At 46.0% G+C, this 23,108-nt stretch overlaps 1 protein-coding gene across 2 annotated transcripts in view; it reads left to right on the top strand.

The window, feature by feature from the left end:
* The window catches only part of LOC308311944 (uncharacterized protein), an 82,722-nt gene that overhangs the window by 20,049 nt on the left and 39,565 nt on the right, over window positions 1-23,108 (top strand). For both annotated transcript variants that reach the window (XM_080758753.1, XM_080758752.1), the window contains exon 2: window positions 10,121-10,203. The gene's annotated coding sequence lies outside the window, so the exon portion shown is untranslated. The remainder of the gene's footprint in view (window positions 1-10,120; window positions 10,204-23,108) is intronic.

The raw sequence follows: 23,108 nt of genomic DNA, 5'->3' as shown, positions 1-23,108 counted from the left end.
GAGAGAAGGGGAGAGACACGAACACGCAACGCAACGACAGGCCAGAGCCTATATGTGGCATGTGCCTGGACCACTTGGCCAGTGGGCCTAAATATGTAAACCTTTCCCCCTAGAGATACAGTGCAGTGTCACCAGGAAAACTTGAGAAAATTGTAGTTTCCATTTAGGACAGATTGAAAATAACATCATACTTGACATTTTAACCACCCAGCATCCCTATATTCTGGAGGGAACATTCACCCAAAGTACAGTAGAGAAAGGTGTGTTCATTCTTTATGAATGTTTTTGATTGCTGCAAATCGGCTGCACCATTTCTGGTGCCATTTCACCAAATTCACCATTTGGCTGCACCATTTCTGGTGCAGCCGAATCCTTCAGAATAAAGGCCCTAGAGTGCCAGGCAGACGAGGGAGATTTTATTCTGAAAACCCTTTGCCCCTCAAAAAAAAGTGAAGCGAAATCTTCCATTACTAGTTACTACATGGCGCTAGTAAGTCTGATCTGTTTTTAGAAGCGTTTTGTACATTGTAACCGACACACACACACACACACACACACACACACACACACACACACACACACACACACACACACAGCAGTGACTTCCTCCCTGACAGGACACAAACAGTGGTGTTAATTTGTTTTGTTTCACCCAGTCCCTGCATATACTTCCTCTTTTCCGTTTTGAGCGCTGTGCTCTGATTGGTCACACTCAGTGTGTGACGTCACGTCGCACCTCGCTTTGAGTAGCGAGTCAGTGTGTCAAACCTGTTTTCAGCCGGTACTGGATTGGAAGAGTTTTGTTGTATCATTTTTGTAAAACTCTATCAATGCTTTGGAGATATGCAGCAAAGCGCAATAAACTACTTGTCTGGGGGGAACGTTTACCAAAAGTAGTTCACTCTGTCTCAGAGCTGTGGACAGTTCAGAAACATTTTACTCACTCTGTGTCTCAGAGGAGGGCTGTGGACAGTTCAGAAACATGTCTACTCACTGTGTCTCAGAGGAGGGCTGTGGACAGTTCAGAAACATGTATACTCTCTCTGTGTCTCAGAGGAGTGTTGTGGACAGTTCAGAAACACATTGTCTACTCACTCTGTGTCTCAGAGGAGGGCTGTGGACAGTTCAGAAACATGTCTACCCACTCTGTGTCTCAGAGGAGGGCTGTGGACAGTTCAGAAACATGTCTACCCACTCTGTGTCTCAGAGGAGGGCTGTGGACAGTTCAGAAACATGTCTACCCACTCTGTGTCTCAGAGGAGGGCTGTGGACAGTTCAGAAACCTTCCTAACAGCAACATGCTATCTCTCCGGGAAGAGAAGGGATGTACCGGTAGTTTCTATTGGATTGGAATCCCCGTCGATGATGTCACTGGTAGGCAGGCTTCTGTAACTGTCCACTGCCGGACCAATGAGACACAAGAGTGGACAGAAATTCCGACATCTTATAAGTGAGGCCAAACAAAAACCAGATTTTTAATGTTGAGTTATCACTGCATTGCGTTACAAGGCACATTCCTATTTACCGCCATGTACTTTGTCTTTAGATGTTGAGTTATCACTGCATTGCGTTACAAGGCACATTCCTATTTACCGGCATGTACTTTGTCTTTAGATGTTGAGTTATCACTGCATTGCGTTACAAGGCACATTCCTATTTACCGCCATGTACTTTGTCTTTAGATGTTGAGTTATCACTGCATTGCGTTACAAGGCACATTCCTATTTACCGCCATGTACTTTGCGGTATAACAATGTCTCCGTTGCAGCCAGCCATAGTCTCACTCTGTGCACAAATGCGTTGCAGGGATCAATACTAATGCACCTCCTTACCCAGGTTTGGCTTTGAAGCCATCAATCGATCAACAAGCCCCCCTCCCACCCCCCCACAACCTTACAACAACGCTCAGGGTCACCGCCGAACCGCTATCTTGTTCTAAAGCTCGCATTAAGATGACGTTGTGGTGCTCCTGATCAATACACTGCCCGGTGTCCAGACATTACTAGAGGAGCACGTCCTGGCCAGCTGATTGGTTGTGAGCCGGTGTTTTCGGATCTTTTCCTCCACCGCGGGGTTGGGGAGGGGCTGGGGACGGGGGCGTGTCTCTCAGGCAGATCGGCACGTCGATTGGTTCCTTCCGCCGCCCGTCGTGTTGCGCAGCGTTAATCACGTGTGGTGGTGTGATGTAAGGTTCTAAAACCTTTTTGCCTTTTCCCACAACCTCAAGTTTTGATATGCATTAGCTTACAGTATTCATACTTTAGTTCTGAGTTTTGCCTTTATTTGGATACTACAGTGGAGGGTGAGAAGGAGACATGGGGTGGAGAGAGACGGGAAGCAGCAAAGGCCGTCGGGCTCGGGAATCGCAGAGAGAGAGAGGGAGAGGGGGAGACAGGGGGAGAGAGACAGGGGGAGAGGGGAGTTGCACCACTCAGTTCACACAGGGGTGATTTTTTTCTGTTTCTGCCTCATCCTCGTCCTCTTCACCACCAGACATTGGTGGCCATTAGGTGGTCCATCTCTCTGGCGTCTGTGCTGTGGTCTGGTCTTGTCGGAATGGTATATATTTGCGTAGATATTAGTCTGGAATGAAATCTAGAGTGAAATCCAATCACAACTGAGACCAAATCTGCTGAGAGCAATTTGTTTGGGGGGAAATTGCAGATTCGTCTGGTTTCCAGGCTAATTAACCCATTCTGACCGGGAACCCATTTTGGTGTCGGCATCATGTTATGCTTTAGCTATTGAAAAATAGCAGATCTACAAGCTCATATCGCGCCACCGAGTGGCGCGATACGAGCTTGTAGGTCTGCTATTTTTGAAAAATTCGAAGAACGACTGACATTTTTAGAATCTGATCTCAGGTCAGAATGGGTTAATCAGACCAGTGTGTGTCCCGTGGAAACCTCGTATGAATCTGATCTCAGGTCAGAATGGGTTAAGACCCTGTCCCTCTCTCTCCACTGTAAGCCTAGAGCCGAGAAATGGCAGATCTATATGCTTATACTGTACATCTGCTATTTCTCGGTGCATGACACGCAGGCACGCAACTACGTATAAATCATGTAGAACTCTCTCTTAATTCCAACCCCTATACCCGACCTGAAGCTTTTCCTAATTGTAAACCTCTCTAAAAATCTGTTACTAACCATAAAACAGACGCTGGGAAAATGGTCGTCAGTATACACTATACAGTAACACACACTACTTTAGACGGGTGTGTTACACACAGTCACACACACGCGCGCGCACACAGACACACACACACACACACACACACACACGTGCGCGTGCACACACACACACACACACACACACACGTGCGTGTGCACACACACACACACACACACACACACGCAGTCACACACACACCCCTCATAGTGTGATGACCAGTGTGTCGCCAATGTGACACAAGTGACACAGTGACCCTGTATCTTTTATAGCCTTGATTTAATTGCAGCCTCCCAGGCACTGCTGTGTGCGCGTTTGCGTGTGTGTGTGTGTGTGTGCACAGACACCCCCGCCCCTGCTTCCTGCAGGATTCTCCCCTGCTGCAACAATCCCGTCTTTCTTTTTTCCGGGTGACATCATCGTCACCCCCCCCGCTGGCTACAGTGCACTGACCCCACACCCACCGACCCACAGACCACACTTCCCACTTCCTGTCAGGACAGGAAATGGAACTGGCCAAGCAGGATTGTGTGTGTGTGTGTGTGTGTGTAATGAGGGAAGAGTGGGTGGAACAAGGACACACCTGTTCACAGAGAGAGAGAGAGAGAGGGGGGGGGGCAGGGTGTTTACCAGTAGCCTCACAGCCATGCTCTGAACAACCGGACCTCCATACGTACCCATATATGGGCGTATCGTGGTCGTTTATGGTTATTGTCTGACTCGGACAAAAGTGTGGCTTTAGTGTGAAAGGTGTGTAGTAAGCAGTGATGTAAATAGGTTTTCAATGTCCCAGGATGCAGGGGTGGTCTTATTAGATGAATCCCAGGGACATTTTTGTCCCACTTCAACGACGTTAGGAGACAGGAGTCATATTTTGCCATTTTTACAAATTGCAGCATTTAACTTTTTATATGGTTATAATGTGGTTATATTCATGTAGAAAACAGAAGAATAAATGATTATTATAACTAAAGCTAGCAAAATAAACTAGAATAAAGAAACAGTACAGTAGTATAGTGCATCCCATGGAAAAATACAGCAAAAACAGACGATCTACAGGCTCAAGCTATTCTTTGCTGTTTTTGAATGTGTAGAAATCTCATTTAATTTAGAAAAACTGCACCCACTGTATAATCGGACGTCTAAAGTATAGCGACACCAGGTTAGGTTGAAAGTGGTTCCATTTAGGCTTTGCTCACCCTATATAGGTCCACACAGACTGCTTTGGGCCTATCTAAACGGAAAGGGGAAAAGGCTTAAATCAACACCAGATAAGGGTGCCATTTGCCAAGTAGGGCTGTCCCTATTTGTCTAAGATATCCCCACTGCCGTGTGGGGAAACCTTCTATGTCCAAAATGGTTACTTTTCCACTGAATTGGAAGGAGAAAAAAAGAACCATGCGTTCCAATGCAGCCGATGGAGTTGCACTTTAACTTTAAAGAAATGTTCATAGGCAGCGGAAATATCTGACCTACAAGCTCACAGTGCACTGTGTGCACTAGTGGCTCCATCTTGCACCACCCTTATCCCTTATCCCTAAACGTACATTTTTTACTATTTTGAAAAACATTTTAAAATAGTTCAACTAGCCAATCCCCATCGAGACATTGCGAGCTTGTAGAGCGGCTATTTGAACTTTGAATTTTAAAAGGTTTTTTTAACTAGTAAAGTATGGCAAATTAGTTTAGGGATAAGGGTTAAGGGGGTGCCGCAAGATATAGCCCTATAGATCTGTTATTTGGACATCCGTTTAAGAAGAGAACATCGCAATTTGAAATGTGGAGAACTGGAGATGCAAGGTATCCGCACGATGGAGATGTAAAAGCCGGTGTCTGTCAACGAGTGGTTCTGGATCTTATAGTGGGTCACCCTCACCGCTCCACCAGCCATGCGGTCTGTGGGACAAAGAGAAGGTGTAGCGTGTGTGTGACACGACAGCGTTGGCTTATTATACAATCTGTTTTGGCCCAGGCCGTTGAAACCAAAACCAAACAGCTGTTGCATTGTGGACATGGTTGGAGAGGCAGGCTCGCAGGCTGCATCGGTGGACTGGATGTTAGTCATGCCGATGCAGCGATACTACGGTGACTTACTCCTTACTGCTTTTTCTATACTAGCTGTCGTATGAATGATCTGCTTGACCCAGTAGTGTGCTGAATCACTCATCTAAGCATATTTGATATACCCGGCCGTGAAACCATGACCATAAACACTTTATCAGTTCTGTTCCTATTCAAATCTGTTCTATTGTCCTTGTGTCATATCTTCTGTGTATACTGTGTGTGTGCGTGTGTGTGTGTGTGTGTGTGTGTGTGTGTTAAATTGTTTTCTCACTCAACAACAGTAAACAAGCCAGCATACAGTAGTGTGTCCTGGCCAGCGTACAGTATCTGCACATTTATATAGCGCCTTTATCCAAGGCAATTTACATAGATTGTGCGTTACATTCACCCACTCACACACATTCACACACCGATGGCGGAGGAAACCATGCAAGGCACCAGCCTGCACATCGCGAGTGTGTGAGTGTGTGTGTGTGTGTGTGTGTTAGGCTGCGCGACAGTGACACTTGGTGGTCAACAAACGCTATTTCCATATACTCGGACGGACACTTACGTACGCACGCACATACAGGGACACACGCATACATAGTGACACACATAGCTGTCTACAGGAGTGGCTAGCCTAGAGCCACTCAAAACAGAAAAGTGGAACATTGTCCGTCCGTGGTGTTGAGCGCTTGTTTTGCCATCGGCGAGTCAACAAAGCGAGGACCTTGGATGAGCTGTTGAGTCTCACTTCCACAGTCCACCATGATATCTGCTGTTGTGTCTTTGGGTCGGCTGTGCGTGTGTGTGTGTGTGTGTGTGTGTGTGTGTGTGTGCGCGCGTGCATATGTGCGTGCGTGCAAGTCCGCCTCTCCATTTAATATGTGTGCCTTTCACCATGCAGAGCAGCTGTCACACACGTGTGCGTGATGTGTGTGTGTCTGTGTGTGTGTGTGTGTGTGTGCGCGCTGTGCTGACTGCAGTGCCTGTTCCCTGCAGCTGTGCATATGCATGTGTCACATAGGGCTGCCACACCTGTCCACTGGCCTGCTGCTCGTTGACTGAATGATATCACATCATGGTAAAGTGTCTACTGGCCTGCTGCTCGTTGACTGAATGATATCACATCATGGTAAAGTGTCTACTGGCCTGCTGCTTGTTGACTGAATGATATCACATCATGGTAAAGTGTCTACTGGCCTGCTGCTTGTTGACTGAATGATATCACATCATGGTAAAGTGTCTACTGGCCTGCTGCTTGTTGACTGAATGATATCATGGTAAAGTGCAGGGAAATGAGAGAGGCTCATGAAAGGCTTCCACAGGCGTTAAGGCAACGCAGTGCTGCCTAAATATACTGACAATTTCATCAAATTAAAAAACAAGACTAAAATGTTAGGCAGGGACTGGTGGAGAAAAGATCCGGTTCCGGTAGAACAAAAAGTCATTTTCTCTGTTTGGTTGTGCTCAGGTGTTGAAAATGGCAGATCTACAAGCTCACAACACTTCGCATTGTGTTAGTAGAGGACAGTCGTATCCATACAGTGTATACGCACGCACGCACACACGCACACACACACACACACACACACACACACACACACACACACACACACACACACACACACACACACACACACATGTCATCAGCCACTTGCTGGGTGTGTGAACAACTGTTGGCGATAGAAAAACAGCCGGCTAGAATACCTTGAAAGCTAGCCACAACATCAGTTACTGATGTGTGTGCATCTAATTTAACATTTGTGGAGTTGGTCACCTGACCAAAAGCGGTTAACAAAACTGGTCGACATGTTCTGTTGCCCCAACAGGGGCAGAAACGGGCAGAAACAAGGCCACAACCACGCTATTTACACACACTACAACTCGCTTACAATTCGCAAACCTGGCAACACTTCTCCGTGTTCTCATAGGCCCTCCAGGCCCGCCCCCACAGCTACTTTTCACTCTCACAATCGGCCATCTTGCTTTTTACTTCGATGCGCGAGTGGACATTTAATGCAAATACATTAATTATAGCTCCAGCAAGCAAACACAAACACCTCAACTCCATCTCATTGTGAATAAGAATTCCGAGGGGAAAAATAATTTTTGGAACGCCACTTTCACCCAGTATGAAGCTAAATGTGGAAGCCGTGTGTGTCACACCAACACTGGTGACCCAGAGAATCCTGTGCCGATTCTCAGGCATCTGGCCTGAGGCACTGCCTGCGAGTTGGCTCTGCGTGCGCTTTTTCCAACTCTCACTGATTTATCCAGCTCACACGTCAATCACAGTCAGCAGCTCTCAGCCTGCACACACACGCACGTCTGTCTTGCGCACACGCGCACACACACACACACATACACACACACACACACACACAGAGACACACAGGAATAGCCATGCAGGCTAAGGCGAGTGGCAATTTAATGCAAATAAATTATTTATAGCTCCAGCAAGCAAATCATGATGGTCTGTAGGTCACAATCACATTCCGATTTGAGGGGTTGTGTTTTGTATGACATTTTGGCCAGTAGTTTTATATCTATCTCAGCTTTTGCCTGATAGCACACATGCTAACAGTGCTGACCACAACGTTAGCAGCATTTGATGACAGCTTGCCATAGCAACGTACAGTGTGCGCAGACCTAACGTGAGCTTCTGGGACAGAAACTTGCGTTTTCATGACAGCAGCAGCTGCTGCACCCTGTGATAGATACTGTGCTAAAGATGCTAAAGCAACACAAAACAACATCCACACGCAAAACAAACCAGGGACCAGGGTTGCCACATATCGTGGATGTGAGAGTGAAACAAGCAACCAGGTCTATAAAAATGTTAATAGGCCAGTTCAAAGTAGGTAAATCAGAAATGGTCCGGAAATTAGTCTTAAAATAATCAATTATAGTGTTGACTGTCACACTTTGTTGTCTAATGTTGTTTCAGAGCAGTGGAACTCAAACATTTCCATGTCAAGGACTACCAATAGATAAACAAGTCCAAAGTAGCTTATAATGATCAGACTTGGCAACACTGTCTCTAGGTTGAACGTTCGACTTTACAAGCTCACACATATGAAATATGTTTTTTTGAATCTTCAAACTGAGACATATTTGATGATAATACTGTTAGCACAGTCATCATACTCCAAGAGCATACAAATGGAACCAAATGGACCCTGATTTTCCCAGAGAGCAAATGGTATCAAATGGGGGTCTGTGGCCTAATGCATTTCAAACTGGGGCTTCTTGGTATTATATTCTCTGCATATCTTATCAACTTGGGGTGAATATTTCACCACAATACTTTACTGAATATTTCACAAGAATATAACACAAGAGTCAAATGTACGGTCAAATGTAATCACAATATAGGCTACAGATGTAAATATTTATGACACAGTAAAATGTCGAAAATTAGTGCTATCCCCCCCCCCCACACACACACACACACACGACAGGCAAGGCTGTTGTTTGCATCGTTAGCAGGCAGCAGCTACCTTGCCACTGCTCTCTGTGACTGTAGTTGTTTCACCATGTTTGCGTATTTATGAGAAATAAAAAACACTTTCTGTTATTATAATAATTTATAACCCATCCGTTACTACATGTGCAGGGCACACTACTGAGTTTAAAAACACAGCTGAAACATGAAGTGGAGTCTGTCAACTCGCAATTTCCTTCTTCCCATATTGTGCTGCAATGTAACTAGGATTCGCCGGCCGAAGGCCGGCGAAATTCTAGTAATATATATCTATATATACACCCCACACACACACACACACACACACACACACAAGTCAACGCAAGCAGAACTCAAGCAAACGCACCCAATTGACGACCATAGGCTGAAGTTTATTCAGCGACTCAGCATCTTTTAAAGCCATGTCATGTGACTCAGCGTGTTTTAACGCTTAGACTCTGGGAGGAGTCATGTGATTACACACACAGTACACACACACACACACACACACACACACACACACACACACACACACACACACACACACACACACTATCTCTCTCTTATGATTCAGCCTGCTGAGTGGGGTGTTCAGAATAGAGCGAGGCTGCAGTGAGTCAGCGGAGGTGTGCATGAGTCGACGGTTCTGTGCAAACGTTTGATGTGGACTCACACATCGCTGACTCACATTTACAACACGCATCATGGACAGATCTTACTAGGCTGGGAGGTTCCAGCTGTGACTCGTGCTGTGAGATTATGACATTGTTATACATTATTTTATGAGCCATCAGAGGTTGTTGTGTCTGAGAGGCCTGCAGATTGCAGGAATTGCCCGATAGGCCGAGAGCTGATAAGGCATTGGCTAAATTCTGTTCAATGTCTGTGATAATTGTCAGTCTCCACACATGGAGGAGGCGATGCTTCCATTGTACCTTTGATCTGTATCCTGAAATACTTGTTGAGTTTCCCAAATGTGTGCATCTACTATTGTAACTATTCACAGGTTTCAAAATTCAAATGCTGTCCTACACCTGCCATGTTGAGGGCCAACACATGGGTGTTTCAATTTATCTGAACAGTCTGATTCAGGCGTAGAAGTGATTTTCTAGAGCACCTGTTTGTTGCCCAACATGGCAGGTGTAGGACTACATTTGAAACTCATGAATTGTAGAACAGTGTAGAACCAGAAACTGTTCCAAAATGTGATAGAACCCGATTCCTTGGTTCCTCGATGTTAGATCCGTATCCCAACCCCAGTGTGTATAGTCCCGGGTCAGACGTCCTCTGCAGAGAGAGAACAACTCTCACTCTTCTCACCCACTAATGCTCCTCGGTTGGCTGGACCACATAATGCATTGCGTTTCGCAATCGACGAGCCACAAAAATAGACTGTAAATCAAATCTGATGGATTTTGTTTCTCTCTCTCTCTCCAGGGGTAAAAGTCCAGTTGCCGAGCGGAGTGGCGGCTTGCGTCGACCTCTCACCCCGATAGGAAGAAGGGAACGCCGCTTCAAAGGTAAGCCGGCCTGCTGGGGCGCCGTGAGAAAGAAAAAAAACGCTTCCGTCGCCACATAGATGGACCAATAAACAGAGAGTGCTCTTTGATGGATGAATTAACAGAGAGCACTCTTAGATGGACCAAAGAACTGAGTCTGCACAGGCTAGCAAAAACACATCATGCATCCTGTGTGTTGCTGCCACTAAGCAGAATTAGGAGCTCCCAAGCTTCTAGGAGCTTGTAGATCTGCTATTTGGGGGATATGAATTGAGCTCTCCTCCAAAAGTCTGCCTCTATTTGATATGCAAAACCTCTCCTCTCGAGTTATGTCACCTTGTTTCCATAACAACCTTTCATAAGACTATAGTCCAGTCCACTGGGATTGCAACCACTATTGTATTAACATACTACAATACAAGTCAGTTAAAATACAGTTTTCTTTTTTTACCGTTTCAAATCGCTGCTTTAATTAAGTACACACATGTGGCAAACAGAAATAGAATAGAAGGCGTCAACTGTGCAACAGAGACAACAACAAGCAGGCAGCTGTCAGGGGAAGCAAGTAGCATCTTTTTCAAGTCAACCCTGGCTGGTGGTCTTAAAAAAAAACGGGTGTTTTTGCAGCGGGCATGACAAGGCCCTGCACGGTCTAAAACCCACCAATCAACCCCAACGCCGCTTCCTTCCGTCCCTCTTTGGATTTCAGTGGCTCACAGTCAGGCTGTCGGTGACGTGGCAGCCTGGATCCATTCCTTGTGTGTGTGTTCCGTGTTAAGAGAGGCGGCCGTAAATTCACCGTCCTGGTTGGGGGGCCCCGGTGGCCCCCAATGACCGTCCGCCCCCCGTCCCCGTCCCCTACAACGATCCTGAGCCCGCTGTTAGGAGGAGGAGGGGAGCTCGTAAATCAGTGTTTCCCAAACAGTGGGTCGGGAAACCCAATGTCAGGTCATGGAGTCATGTTTTTTTTTAATGGTTCGAGATTATTATTTATTTCCTTTTCAAAAGTACTGCAAATAAAAGTTCCTACGTATTTTGTTTTGTAAGTTTGGGTCCGTCCTGGGGAACTGAAAAGGTTGGTACCCCTGTGTGTACCCCTGTGTGTACCCCCGTCTCAGTGTGTGTGTAACCCTAACCGTGTCATAAATCAGGTCCAAATGAAAGAGCAGTCCATCCTCGGAGAGGATCTGGTCATGGTAGAGAGTCTTCCTCTCGCAGGGAGATCATCCCCCGCTAAAGTGGAACCATGTGACAGCCAGTGGTGCTGCAAAGCAGTAGTGGAAAAATATGTTTTACTTTAATAAAAGTATCAATACTAGAGTTCTCAACAGGCCCGAAAATTAAGGCCCGGCCCTATCTGGGCCCTCATCAAACCCTATACACTCAAGACACTGCCACCCTTAGATCTCCATATACGGAGCTGACCTGTTCTGACATTCCATATGTTGATCTGACCTCATCAAACCCTGTACACTCAAGACACGCTCCATATATATGTTGATCTGACCCTCCCCTTCCAAAGCGCCAGCGCTCGCCCAGGAGTTTGCTGTCACCCAGGCGGATGCGTGCACACGACCTCAGGGTGTCATACTGGTAATAGTAATCAAGTAGCTAGTAACTAAAGTTTTAAAATAAATGTAGTGGAGTAAAAGTACAATATTTGCCTCCGAGATGTAGTGGAGTAGAAGTAAGTGTTGGAAATTGTACAAAGTACCTCAAAAATTTAATTTTAGTACAGTACTTAAAGGAGAATTCCATGCTAGAAGGCTTTATTTGTATAGTTGTTACGTCCCCACCAAAGGGGTCCAGGTGTTATTTTGTGCAAAAGCGCATTATTGGCTATTTCCCCCTACCATAAGCCCTCAATGAATTGCATTGAATTGAATGGGGCTATGGGGTGTTGTGCTAATTCGCTTATTTCCATCGCTCAAAAATCTATTTCTTTTTGTATATATCCTCTCTTCATAATGTAAATAGTATCCCAAGCGGCACACTTTATTACTTATTTCAATGGAAATAAGCGAATTAGCACAAAAACCCAACCCCCATTGGAGGGCTTATTATATTAGGGGAAATAGCCAATAATGCACTTTTGCACAAAATAACACCTGGACCTCTTTGGTGGGGACGTAACAACTACAAATAAAGGTAAGAAAGCCTTCTGTTATGGAATTCTCCTTTAAGTGAATATACTTGGTTACTTCACACCACTGGGGAAAAGTACCTTCAGTATGTATCGCTGCTGTATATTGTTGCTGTTTTTGTTAAATGTAACACCAACATGTGAATCCCTGTTGTTCAAGGAGCCAGACTGGGTTTCCATTGCATTGACAGGTTCATGTAAGTTTTGGCTCCTTTACTCGAGTAAAATCACTCATACTTCTGTCTGAATTCTTGCCTTGCCTCATTTGTGTATATATTGTGGTTGAGCATCCTGATCCACTGCAGATTCTGCATTCACAGTGGGAAATATTGAGGAAAAACTGTTTTCCAGGCCTGGAAACTGTTTGGAATTAATCAAATGTTTTTTGGGAAATGTTTGGATATGCATAGTTCGTTTTTGTCTAAACATTGCATGAAATACGTAACCTGGTGAAATGCAGTGCTGTGGGTGTGGCCACAGGACGTCACGTGACAAAAATAATAGATCTACAAGCTATCAACACGTTGTTATACTGTAGTATTTGCTTTTGATGCTTTTGTGTGACCCTGTATAGGGCCTTCATTGACCAAATATGGAGATAAGAGGTTTCTGCCGGACAGCAACAACAAGTTATGTTGAATATTTATCTTCTAATAAGTGTGTGCCTTTAAGCAGAAGGTTGAAGTGGTTGGACTCCCGGCTGTTTGCTGTGTTGTGACATTCCCATGCTCTCTCCCTCTCTCTCTCTCTCTCTCTCTCTCTCTCTCTCTCTCTCTCTCCATTTCCTGTGTCTCTCACTCAACTGATACTATCAAACACAGAGGCTTCAAAATGCTCCCAAAAATAACCCTCAGGGGTGAGGGTTATGAGGGTGCTTATCTTCATAGAATTGGAATATTATATTATTTGTAATTTCTTATAGGTCCTCAGTAATGCTCATTAGAAGATGATAGCTGTTCTGTCTACTCACTCTGTGTCTCAGAGGAGTGCTGTGGACAGTTCAGAAACCTGTACTCACTCTGTCTCAGAGGAGGGCTTTGGACAGTTCAGAAACCTTTACTCACTCTGTGTCTCAGAGGAGTGCTGTGGACAGTTCAGAAACCTTTACTCACTCTGTCTCAGAGGAGTGCTGTGGACAGTTCAGAAACCTTTACTCACTCTGTCTCAGAGGAGGGCTGTGGACAGTTCAGAAACCCAGCCTACCGTACCAGTGACATCATCAAGGGAGAATCCAATCTAATACAAAAACTGCAGGCTTAGCTTATAAATATTCCCGGAAAGTTAGCATGCTATAATGGAAGCCAGTGTGGAATATACACATGAAGTGCATGGTGTAGTAGCCTATACATAAGCTGTCTGGTTAAAAATAACAGTTAAATAGCAGCAGATATAATAACATAGATGGTATACATTATAATGTGCATGGCTTAAACTCTTAAACTATCTACAAGCTCACAACGCAAACCCGCGGCGTGTGTCGATGTTCTATTCCCCCCCCCCCCCTGGAACAGGGCCACTAGGGTTCAAGTGGTTAAGGAAAATATCAATAAATTGTATTCAGATAAAAAGCTGAGGATATGATAACAACTAGAAAAATAAGGGCCCAGAGTTCCTTGGCTGCTCCGGAGATGGGAGTCAGTGATGGAATGCTTCCTGCAGTCAAACACGGTGGAATGGACTTCTCCTCCTGGTGACCGACGTTCAATATTATCAACTCTACTGTACGTATGTAGCATCATACTGTAGAGTCGCCAACCAGCCGCTGAAATACACAACCGTCCCTTATTTGGAAACTAAAAGATGTGTCCCTTAGTGCAGTGGATCTCAATGTGCGCATGGATATAAAGTGAATGGAAGATCGAGTGGCAAAGTGAGTGACAAGGTGAATTTAAAGTAATTTAATGCAATCCAATAGGACTTTTCTGTTTGGATGTCAATAATAATAATAATAAAACTTTATTTGTATAGCAGCTTTCATGACATGAAATGCAGCTCAAAGTGCTTTACAGAAAAATGGAGGATAAAAGAAAAGCAAGGCAACAACATTAAAAACAAGCAGTAATGCAATACAGTGAGGACAAAAAATAAAAGATCAATTAAAAGCAATGTTGTAGAAGTGGGTCTTGAGCTGAGCTTTAAAAATGTCTACAGAGGCTGCCTGACGAAGGTACAGTGGGAGCTTGTTCCATGCCGACGGCCCGTAGAAGCAAAAAGCTGCTTCCCCGTATTTTTTAGTTGCCTTTTTTTTTGGCAAAGCGAGCAGGCCAGCAGTGGAAGACCTTAGGGGGCGGTTTGGGACATATTTAGGCAGGCAGTCATGTAGGTAGGAATTTGCGAGACCATTGAGAGCTTTATAGACAAGTAAAATAAAATTTAAATCAATCCTAATTCAAGGCCAGAAAGTAGTTGTTTGCCATAGAGCAGGCATTCCTGCATAACTTCGGGTATGATGATGATATCATGCGCATGCCATACCCTCTATATCTCAAAAGAAAAAAAAGAAAAGACCATTACTGCATCAAAAGTAATCAACAAATATAGAAATTGGTCAAACATTGGCCAAATTGTCAAATAATATACCGGTAAGAGGCAAATATGAAAATAGCTGATCTGCTATTTTCACAATATTTAGCTGTGGAACCTAGTCTAACAAAAATGTAATGCCTAAATGTAATGCCTACAAATCCAACTAAGTGCTGTCAGGGTGGGGGGGGGGGGGGGGGGTCCCCAGTGCTGTCAGGGTGGGGGGTCCCCAGTTCACATAATGATTAATTTGAGGGTGGTCACGGCCTGAAAAGGTAGAGAACCACTTCATTAGTGAACTGATAAGGGACGCACTTTCTTCCTTTTGTTTTGGGAAAATCAACCATTGACACAGACACAGTGACACATTGATTAGTACGGTAATTAGCTGATCCACAAGCGTTTCCAGCTTCTTTTGATGCTTTAGTGTGATGACGTGGGACGAAAGAACACAAAGAGTTAGAATAAGAGACGTAGGCGTACAGACCGTATACAGTCAGTGAGATTTTAGCTTGTTACGGGCTGTTGTCAACACTACTGGCATACGAACGGACATGTGTGTGGTGTGAGATGGTATTGTAGATGTTTAGGTTGTTTTTGTTCATGTACTTTTCAACAAGGGGGTGTGGGTGTTTTTTTTGTGTTTTTTTTTGGGGGGGATGGGGGGGGGACGACACCCACTGGACTCAAGATCAGCCAACCACTTCTCGCACGTGTGTGCGTGCGTGTGTGCACTTGTGTGTACGCATACACTTTAGCACATGTGTGTTTTTAATGAGAGATGCCAGAAAGAAATTTATTTTGATCCTCAACTGTGTGGCACTTTACAGGCACTGCACGCAACGCTGTTTGTCACGGTGACCGCTTCATTCACACACATCGTGTGTGTGTGTGTGTGTGTGTGTGTCTGTGTGACTGACTGACTTCAGGCAAGTGAACAAAATAACACAAAGCGAAACACGACTGCAAACAGACATTTGCACTTGTAATCAGTCAGTCACCGTGCGTGCGTGCGTGGCTCATCTCTCTCACACAAACACGCGCGTGACGAACAACAACACGTGAACTGAACTTATGCGTCCCTAGTTCCCTAGTTGTGGTCTGGGGGTCCTTGAAGGGATTCCATGAACTCTAATTCGGAATTCCAAAAATGTGTTTAATATACCATCAGTTAAAATAATTTGACAAATTGAAATTGTGAATAATTTGGGTTCTATGGGACGGGGGTAGTAGGGGAATAGCTGCAGCTATGCATCGGTGAGCAGCTGGAGGGGGTCATAGGATTGTTTGGGTGGGGTAACAGAGGGGCAAACATCAAAGAGAAGGAAGGAACATCCGCACACTCAGGGGGTAACAGAGGGGCTACATTCCCAGCTGTGTGTGTGTGTGGCGTATATCTATTCTACGTCTGAGCATAGACATGGTAACGCCCTGCCTGCCTCTGATTGGCCTACCGACACTGCCCATCTTGCCTGTCCTCCCGAGATGCAAGGCTACTCCGTGGTGGGAAATAATACAAGAAAATGGCAACACGCGACAGTAACTTGTAACTTTCATTTTTGTAGAAGAGGCAAACTAATATTGTTTGTGCCGTTTGCTTTGATTGAATAATTGATTGAACACGTATGTACTATGATTTGATTTGGCTGTGTTCTAAATCAAAGTGTTAGTGGTGATTATGGTGTATTAATCTAATTATAGTAAACTAATATTATTATACTAAAAAAGATAAAGATCAAGGGAAAAGAGACCTTTTGGCAGTACAATGTTTCAAGTTTACACATGTATACGAATAAACAGGCCGACGGCATAAACAATATCATTTTGCCTCTTCTACAAAAATAAAAGCAGTGTCTGTAGACCAATCATAGGCAGGAGGGGCGTTACCGTGTCTATGCTCGGACGTAGAAAAGGTGTGTGTGTGTGTGTGTGTGCGTGTGTGTGTGTGTGTCACAGTATGAGTTTCGGTTCGCGGAGTGTTCATGTATGTATGGCTAGCATGGTAGAACAAGCACAGCGTGTGTGTGTGTGTGTCCACACACAAGCAGGTGGTGTGTGCACGGGGCGGAGGTCCCCGCTGTGCAGGGCGTCCCCTGACAGGTGGTCCTCTCAAACTTTGTGTCGCCAGACCAAACACACACACACACACACGCGCGCACATGCACACACACGTGCCGTCCCCTAACCAAACAAAAATGGGATCACAGGGACATTAAGAAAGCAGGTGTCCAGACCAGTGCCATTGGATGTTCACTGTCCTCTCCTCACGTAAACATCAGAGGCACTAACTGGTGGCATGCTGCGTTCCCTAATCACCACACACTCTGTTATGGGGCTCCATTATGAGCCTGCGGTTCATATGGAACCCCCTGTGTGTACAAATGTAACCAAATGGACCTGTTAGGGTTATATACTCTCAGTTATGGGGGTGTCCATGACATTGAAATGATTGAGAAGGCGTTCCTGTATATATTAACGTATGGGTATGATGATGATGTCACATGCATATACCCTCTATTTCCTCCCCATGCATTTCTGTAACTAGAGTTGCTCCGATACCCGGTATTGGGCCCGATACCCTACTCAAGTACTTGTACTCGGTACTTGGAACGTGTCCCGATATACTGACCTGATTCCAAAACAGTCAATTGACACTAGGCTGAACTAATGCAACGGGCAGTCTGAGCCAGTGTTTGATAACTGCTGTTGCATCCTCCACTGACCTAGAGCCTCCGTCCTCCTCCTCCTCGCTGACAGGCCCAAAGCCACAACCTCCACAGTGGTGGGCAGCTACTTGACCACAGCGCCACTCTAAGGTTTCGCTTTTTAACCAGAAATGTTCTGTTTTTTTACCAAGTTAATATTACTTGAGAGTGTACGATTGGAACAGTTAGACGTTATACCTTTCCAGACACGTGACGATGATTCAAGCAGCAAGGAACCAGAGACCCAGATCAGGTGGGAAGAGGATCGCGTTGTTTCATGTGTAGCTGAATTCTTTGCCTGGCAAAGTGCCTCTGTGTGTGTGTGTGTGTGTGTGTGTGTGTGTGTGTGTGTGTGTGTGTGTGTGTGTGTGTGTGTGTGGTGTGCACGTAACCTGAGCCAAGGACAAGACTATAGATTTCACTTTCGGACCACTTCCCCAAAGGGAAAGCAGGGAAACTGAAACATCCTGAGAGCGAGAGAGAGAGAGAGATATCAGTTCATAATAACATAATACGTGTGTGTTCGAGCTTGTACAGTGGACATTTCCACTGTGACTGATTGATTGAACAAAGATATTAACAAGATTGTTAACAGTACAAGTAGTACAGGAACAAAACATGTGCTGTGAGGCAGTGGCTCCCAAACGTTTTCATGTCAAGGACCCCCAAATTGACACTAATCAGCCCGCGGACCCCCATTTGAAAACATATGCCATGCAGGGACCCCCATACGAGAAGATGTTTACGGCCCTTGCCGTGATTCTCAACCCGTTTAATTTCAAGGACCCCCAGTTTCATATAATGGCATTTCTATCTCTGTGAGTTTGACGGCCCTCCGCGGTCCAGTCGCTAGTCTCGATAGATTTTATCTTACCTCCCGTTGTTGTCGATCGCATCTTTAGTGTTGTGGCTACTGTTAGCTGCTACACACACATTCACAACAACATCCGGTCCGTCTGTAAAAGTGGTCCGATGGGCACATTTTATTAATGGATTAAATAGGCCCTTAACTCACTCACGGCCACAATTAAATCAGGTGGTTCTTTTAAGCAGTCACTACTCTTTGTTCACTCTACATGCCAAGCAGACTCTGTGGTTGTTCAGATGTCAGCGTTCAAATTCCCTTCACCTCCCCGGCCTCCTTCCTCCCTGTGGCATTTAGTTCTTTAATGGGTCATTCTGTGATTATAGTGTGATTCATGGATTGTTTATGGATTGTATCTGGTATCTATTTCTGTTATGGGTATCTGTGATTATATGTGTTCTATCGATTGGATTATGATCATGTGATATATGGTATATGGAATGCATAGAGAGTTATGTTGTTGAATGACTTTATCTTATGCTTTGCTCTGGGGTTTGTTGTTTGTTGATATCAGAGCTGTGTGTGCACAGATAATCCGGGATATCACATGAGCAGAGCCACACCGCCATACCCCAGTGGTCCCCAGCCAAAAACGTTGAGAACCCCTGCCTTAATCTGATGTTGTTAATGTCCCAGAACGATTGGTACAGCTGGAACCTTTCATAATATAAATATTTCAGAGAACAAACTCCCACTATACCTTCTTCGACAGGCAGCCTCTGTAGACATTTTTATAAAGCACAGCTCGAGACCTACTTCTTCACTCTCGCTTTTAGTTGAGCTTTTAAAATCCTTGTTGTCATTCACGTCCTCGCTGTATTGCCTTATTCACTCACTGCTATTATTTGAATATAATCATTATGAACGCCAGATATCTAAAAGGTTCAGTGATGACGTGCTTATGTGTTGTAGAGCATGTATATTGAACACCTGGCCGATTAGGAGGTTTCAGTGTTGTGGAGCATGTGGATGATGAACACCTGACAGAACAGATGGTCTGCCTCAGGCCCGAGTAGCAGATACATTACACCTGATTACTGAAGACATGACCCAGAGGTCTGCGCGCGCACACACACACACACACACACACACACACACACACACACACACACACACACACACACACACACACACACACACAAACCACATGAGACGTGGTGGTTGCCTATGTTATGGGTCACTCACTCAGTGTGTGTGTGTGTGTGTGTGTGTGTGTGTTGCCATGGGGATGGCTGCTATTATAATAGAAAAGGCTGTTTCTGTTCGAGTGAGAGATGTCTATTCCTTTGCCACTACCTCTCTCTCTCTCTCTCTCTCTCTCTCTCTCTCTCTCTCTCTCATCCTACTCCATCTGTCCATCTCTGACTGTCTGCCCATCTTTCTTCTCTACCTCTCTTCTAATTGGCCTTGTGTGTGTGTGTGTGTGTGTGTGTCCTCTCTGCTTGCATGCTGTTGGTCATGTGTGACACAGAAGTCATTGTGTTGTCATCAATGCCCGCCCCCCTCTCGTTTTATTCATTCTCTGATAGCCCCTCCCCCACCCCATTATTGTATCCATCCATCATTTCCTCCCCCCCTCTCCAGTTTACCCCCCCCTCTCCAGTTTACCCCTCTCCTCTCCAGTTTACCCCTCTCCAGTTTACCCCTCTCCTCTCCAGTTTACCCCTCTCCAGTTTACCCCTCTCCTCTCCAGTTTACCCCTCTCCTCTCCAGTTTACCCCTCTCCTCTCCAGTTTACCCCTCTCCTCTCCAGTTTACCCCTCTCCTCTCCAGTTTACCCCTCTCCTCTCCAGTTTACCCCTCCTCCTCTCCAGTTTACCCCTCTCCTCTCCAGTTTACCCTCTCCTCTCCAGTTTACCCCTCCTCCTCTCCAGTTTACCCCTCTCCTCTCCAGTTTACCCCTCCTCCTCTCCAGTTTACCCCTCTCCTCTCCAGTTTACCCCTCTCCTCTCCAGTTTACCCCTCTCCTCTCCTCTCCAGTTTACCCCTCTCCTCTCCAGTTTACCCCTCTCCTCTCCTCTCCAGTTTACCCCTCTCCTCTCCAGTTTACCCCTCTCCTCTCCTCTCCAGTTTACTCCTCTCCTCTCCAGTTTACCCCTCTCCTCTCCAGTTTACCCCTCTCCAGTTTACCCCTCTCCTCTCCAGTTTACCCCTCTCCTCTCCAGTTTACCCCCCTCCTCTCCAGTTTACCCCTCTCCTCTCCAGTTTACCCCTCTCCTCTCCAGTTTACCCCTCTCCTCTCCAGTTTACCCCTCTCCTCTCCAGTTTACCCCTCTCCTCTCCAGTTTACCCCTCTCCTCTCCTGTTTACCCCTCTCCTCTCCAGTTTACCCCTCTCCTCTCCAGTTTACCCCTCTCCTCTCCAGTTTACCCCTCTCCTCTCCAGTTTACCCCTCTCCTCTCCAGTTTACCCCTCTCCTCTCCTCTCCAGTTTACCCCTCTCCTCTCCAGTTTACCCCTCTCCTCTCCAGTTTACCCCTCTCCTCTCCAGTTTACCCCTCTCCTCTCCAGTTTACCCCTCTCCTCTCCAGTTTACCCCTCTCCTCTCCTCTCCAGTTTACCCCTCTCCTCTCCAGTTTACCCCTCTCCTCTCCAGTTTACCCCTCTCCTCTCCAGTTTACCCCTCTCCTCTCCAGTTTACCCCTCTCCTCTCCAGTTTACCCCTCTCCTCTCCTCTCCAGTTTACCCCTCTCCTCTCCAGTTTACCCCTCTCCTCTCCAGTTTACCCCTCTCCTCTCCAGTTTACCCCTCTCCTCTCCAGTTTACCCCTCTCCTCTCCAGTTTACCCCTCTCCTCTCCAGTTTACCCCTCTCCTCTCCAGTTTACCCCTCTCCTCTCCAGTTTACCCCTCTCCTCTCCAGTTTACCCCTCTCCTCTCCAGTTTACCCCTCTCCTCTCCAGTTTACCCCTCTCCTCTCCAGTTTACCCCTCTCCTCTCCTGTTTACCCCTCTCCTCTCCAGTTTACCCCTCTCCTCTCCAGTTTACCCCTCTCCTCTCCTGTTTACCCCTCTCCTCTCCAGTTTACCCCTCTCCTCTCCAGTTTACCCCTCTCCTCTCCAGTTTACCCCTCTCCTCTCCAGTTTACCCCTCTCCTCTCCTGTTTTCTGTACATTACGTTAGTCATTCAATGGGGGCGGCAGTGGCTCGGGGGTTCCCCGGAGGTCTCTGGGGGAGGGGCCCCGGGCTCCCCCAGAGTTGGTGTCGGAAGTGTCCTTGAGCAAGAATCTGAACACCTAATTTCTCTCGATGTGCGGGTCGGTGCCTTGCATGGTTTCCTCCACCATCGGTGCACAGTGTGAATATAATGCACAATCTATGTAAAGTGATATAAAAGCGCAATTTATCTAGCTGTTTATCTGGTGTAGTTCATCCATATTGTATCCCTCATTTATCTGGTGTATTTTATTGTATTTCATCCATCTTGGGGACGGGAGGAACTAAGTAAGTCATCCATCTTGGGGACAGTTTAGGGCCGGCAGTTCGATGCCCAGAGCTGCTACCGTCTCTTCTGTCTCCTGAACACTTCCACTGGAAGACTTTCGGCTTTACTGACGTCACCAACAGCTGTGGAGAGAGAGAGAGAGAGAGAGAGAGAGACTAAGAGAGAAAGAGGCTGAGAGAGAGTGAGCGGAAGATCAAGCAATGTTGTGATTCGTCCAATTCTCCAACAGGGCGTCATTTTTTTTACTTTTCTCTTGGTGATAAATCGTGCAGCACCAACCGAAGTGTGAGCTGTCTGTCTGTCTGTCGGTCTGTCGGTCTGTCGGTCGGTCGTCCCAAACTAAACTTGTGGAAAAGTACTGGAGTGTGCTCTGCTTTGCACCAGACTAGAGCACAGGGTTCACAAACATTTCCCAAAAGAGAAAATGGATGTCTCCCTGCCTGGGCCGAGATGCCAAACAATGAAAATAGCAGATCTACAAGCTCACAACACGCCACAAAGCAATGCATTGTGAGCTTGTTAATCTTCTATTTTCACTTGTATTTTCACTACATCCTGAGCGTTTTTGTTTGTGTATTTATTTATCGAATTTCTTAGATTTCTTTGGAATGATGGAGATGGCACGCACGCACACACGTACACACACACACACACACACACACACACACACCAAACATTTCCTCTTCGACTTGGGACTGCTCTTGACCACTCCCTAGTTCAGAGGACATGACATCACCCGCATGTTCGTGTGTGTGTGTGTGTGTGTGTGTGTGTGTGTGTGTGTGTGTGTGTGTGTGTGTGTGTGTGTGTGTGTGTGTGTGTGTGTGTGTGTGTGTGTGTGTGTGTGTGTGTGTGTGCACGCGCTGCATTTGAGCCAATGATTATTTGATCCTCTGAGGGTCCCTCCCACTTCTGTAATGAATGGAAGTCTATGGCACGAGAGAGAGAGAGACAGGGAGGAGAGAGAGAGAGACAGGGAACGGTTGGTGTGAGATATAAAGAGAGAGAGGGTGGGGAAGAGCGAGACAGGCAGATAGACGGAGGAAATGAGTAAACGACACTGTTGAGCCTGGAAATGACTATGAATACACAAACACACATGCACGCACACACACAATCACACATGCGCATGCACGCACGCACGCACACACCCACACACACACACACACACACACACACACACACACACACACACACACACGCTCGTGTCTTGTGTCTCAAAGGCAATTAAAGCAAACACTTCAGTGT

Source organism: Protomyctophum bolini (genome assembly GCF_963924005.1).
Source record: "Protomyctophum bolini genome assembly, chromosome: 24".
Taxonomy (NCBI): domain Eukaryota; kingdom Metazoa; phylum Chordata; class Actinopteri; order Myctophiformes; family Myctophidae; genus Protomyctophum; species Protomyctophum bolini.
The sequence above is the reverse complement of the archived record's forward strand: the minus strand, read 5'-3'. Positions and strand labels throughout refer to the sequence as shown.